A 2,951-nucleotide genomic window follows, 5' to 3' on the forward strand; every position below is an offset into this window, starting at 1 on the left:
CTGAAAGCCCAAAGGGGGCTGTGGAATTTGATTACATTGTCTACCCCAAGAGAAATTTGGATGATTCTATCATCCTGGATTATAGTTATTGCTATAAAGGTTATTTTGAGGTTTAGAATTGTTACCCATAAAGTTGACTTGCTCATGCTCCATGTTAGAACCAAACGTTAAACAATCCAGATTGATTATCCCTGCTCCAGCTGTATCATATTGCATTACCGGATTCATCACATTATTGCAACTCAAACCATCAATCTTTTTACTTAGTGCTTTCATCTGACTTTCCAATATAGAAACTGCATCTATATTAAAAACACTGACTACTTTAATTGACTTTATTCTCATGACTTGCCACTAATAGTTATTTAGTGTCATCTGCTCAGTAAACTCTTGACCTGCCTTAGGTGTCTTATTATTTAATGTTCTGCCAGCTGCTGCATTAATTAGTTTCCTAATCAAGGGATTTAAACCATTGTAAAAGGTTTGTACTTGAAACCATAAAGGTAGCCCATGATGAGGACACATTTTCAAAAGATTCTTAAATCTCTCTCGTGCATCATATAATGTCTCCAACTCAAATTGAACAAAAGAAGAGATGTCGTTCCTCAACTTAGTTGTTTTAGCCGATGAGAAGTACTTCAACAGAAACTTCTTAGTCATCTGATACCAAGTTGTGATAGAACCCCTTGGAAGTGAATTCAACCACTATTTTGCCTTGTTCCTCAAAGAGAATGGGAATAGACGTAAGCGTATGGCATCATCAATAATGCCATTAATCTTGAATGTGTCACAAATCTCTAGAAAGTTAGCCAAATTAGCATTTGGATCTTCATCTTATAACCCATCAAACTGAACATATTGCTGCACCATTTGAATTGTGTACAGCTTTAGCTCAAAATTGTTTGTAGCTTCAGTCAGTTTGACAATACTCGATTCAGCCCTGATCAGAGTAGGCTTAGCATAATCATACATAGTACAAGGAGCAGATGCTATAGGAGGCTGCTAATTATTTTGATTATTTTCCATCTCCACAATAATATCATTTTCCTCTTGACCGTCTATTGACTTTACCTTGCTTCTCTAACTTCTCTTTGATTTTTGTGAGTAGTTTTCTCAATCTCACTATTAGAAACTAGCGGTTCCAATAGGTTTCCTCTAGTCATAAACCAAAAGAACCTGTCAGAATCAAACAAATGAAAAGTTAGAATGTAAAAATTAAATTAAAAAAATATTAAAATAAAAAATGGCTAAATTAATAGAAATAAAGTATTCCAAATATTTTAGTCCTCGGAAATGGTACCAAAAACTTGATTTCCATGAAACCAACTAAAAATCTAAGGCAAGTGCACCTATCAATTAATGGTATAGCTTTAACACCCCAAAAATTGGGGGTTAGTAGAATCAGGTTTGTGCATCAAGAGAGAGTGGTCATGCCTTAATTTTAAAAATTACCTATGCATTTTTAGGAAATAAATGAGGTATTGGTTTTTTGGTTTAGTGTTAGTGAAACGTTTGTCGAAACCAAGTTCAAACAACTTCTCTTGCATCATTTTTATTATTCTACAAATTTTGCCTTAAACCCTAATATGTGACATACCTTTTTTTAAAATAAATATTTCAAAATTATTTCATGAATGAGGAAAAATCCTAATGGTCAAAAAAATATGACAAAGCATGGAAATTAAATGAGGTCCCAAGTTCAAATCCTTTCCCTTCCGAAATAATTAAATTTTGCAAAATCCCTTGTTTTTTTTTAATGTGTGTGTCATCCATACCCTTGAACCCCAAGTATAAGTACAACTTTTTTTTGTATTTTTCAGCCTTTAATTCAATTTTTCCTTACCCTAGCCGTTCACCCCTTCCTCTCCTCTTTTCTCTTCAATTTTCTTTCTTTCTCCCATTGTCGTCGTCGCTTACACCTCTCATTTTACCATTTTTTTTCTTATTCTTTTTGCATCAATAATGTGCACCATATCCTTTAATCTATTGTTGCCACTTATCCTCATCTAAATTAGCCTCAAATCTAAAATTTTGAACCCCAAGATTGATCCTAAACATTGCCAAGAAAGTGCAATTGCCATTTCTCTCAACTAGTTTGGGTAAGATCTCTTTTCTCTTCAATTTCTTGATTAATCTTGTCTATTAAAAACAAAAATTTCTAGATCTTAAATTTTGGGGTTTTTAAATTATTTCAAATGTATTTTTCCATATTTTAATGAGATCTAAAACCGTTTTAAAATTCAGCCCCAATTTTGGCCACTATAGGTGGTGGTGCGTGCGCCTATGTGCAAGAAAGGGGGTTGGTTTTTTCTTGGGTGTTACCCACATTTTTCCAGTATTAAATTATTTTCTTGAAACCTCCTAATCAGCCTTTAATCACATTTCAATTAGGGAAAAACGTTCTTGATCGATTGGCCATTCGAAACTCACAAATCGTGTAGCGTAAGTGCAATTAAGGGTAACTAGTTTGTTATTTCGACATAGTTGTTGGGTAAAGGTTATGAATTGATTAAATGAAGGAATTTAATCATTATTAGCTACTGATTTTCCAGTATATCATTGAATTACGTGCTGACCCAAACACCCCAAATCATCCATAAAGGCAAAGAATGATTGTACGTACGGTTCGTATCGATACAATGTAAGGAATCTAACTAGCTTTGATTCATAAAATAGTTATAATTTCAACAGTTGGGTTGGACTAATAAGTAGGTGTTTGGGGGCTGGTTTAATTGTAAATTTATTGAATTTATATTGAATTTTGGTTTAGGTTCGTTTAAGGAATTATTAAGGAAACTTGGTAGATTCGCTAGCGTGCTAAAAGGAAGCAAAAAATAAGGTGTGGGTCCTAAACTCATAAAATTATTTGAAAATTTTAAATATCATGTTATATTTGATAAATTAGCTTACTGTTTAAACTGGCTTAATAGCCAAATTATTGATTTTGTGGG

General features: G+C 33.2%; 1 non-coding gene across 1 annotated transcript; it reads left to right on the forward strand.

Moving 5' to 3' along the window:
- Positions 1 to 505: 505 nt before the first annotated feature.
- On the forward strand, positions 506 to 612 carry LOC128032219 (small nucleolar RNA R71). Its single transcript, XR_008188347.1, has one exon. It is a non-coding gene; the product is annotated as a small nucleolar RNA R71 (small nucleolar RNA).
- The last annotated feature ends 2,339 nt before the right edge of the window (positions 613 to 2,951 follow it).

The sequence above is a fragment of the Gossypium raimondii genome, chromosome 8 (assembly GCF_025698545.1).
Source record: "Gossypium raimondii isolate GPD5lz chromosome 8, ASM2569854v1, whole genome shotgun sequence".
In the NCBI taxonomy this organism is placed as follows: Eukaryota; Viridiplantae; Streptophyta; class Magnoliopsida; order Malvales; family Malvaceae; genus Gossypium; species Gossypium raimondii.